This window comes from Anneissia japonica, unplaced genomic scaffold (assembly GCF_011630105.1).
Source record: "Anneissia japonica isolate Jap-2015-1 unplaced genomic scaffold, ASM1163010v1 scaffold50830_len612_cov184, whole genome shotgun sequence".
In the NCBI taxonomy this organism is placed as follows: Eukaryota; Metazoa; Echinodermata; class Crinoidea; order Comatulida; family Comatulidae; genus Anneissia; species Anneissia japonica.
In genome coordinates, this window is record NW_022757751.1 from 1 (window position 1) to 598 (window position 598).

The 598-nt window shown below is 44.1% G+C and overlaps 1 pseudogene; it reads left to right on the top strand.

Moving 5' to 3' along the window:
- LOC117124871 lies at positions 1-118 on the top strand (annotated as a pseudogene; the record flags this gene model as incomplete).
- Positions 119-598: the final 480 nt, after the last annotated feature.

The following is a 598-nucleotide window of genomic DNA, read 5'->3' on the forward strand; positions in this document are numbered from 1 at the left end:
TCTACAGCCATGCTACGTTGAAAACACCTGGTCTCGTCAGATCACCGAAGTTAAGCAACGTCGGGCCCGGTTAGTACTTGGATGGGTGACCGCCTGGGAATACCGGGTGCTGTAGACTTTTTACATTTTCCTCCAAATTCTAAAGTAGGGGTGCGTGAAAGTCCACTCGACCTCAGGCCCACCATAGTTGAGGCTGAGATGCAAACATTTTGAGAATATGGACCTCTTGAAGTGCCTGGAAATCGCACTCTTATGCCTTAAAAAATCATATAGGTACTATGATTCGAGGGTCGTTTGAACAAAACGGCAGTCTTCTTCTGTCTAAAGCATCCTAGTTAATGCCGTACGGTAGTAAAATGGTTGGTTTATTGTTCAACACCTGTGTTTGTAAAAAAATGTACTCGCACAACAGAGTGGTCAGTGGAGTTAGAGGAAATCCCCACCAGACAAGCGCGCGTTGATATGAAACGTCATCAATCACAAAGCTTTAGGATTGGAAAATTATGTTATATGCCGAGATTAACTATGAGTGAAATTACCACTCAAATGTCTACGGCCATACTACGTTGAAAACACCGGTTCTCGTCCGATCACCGAA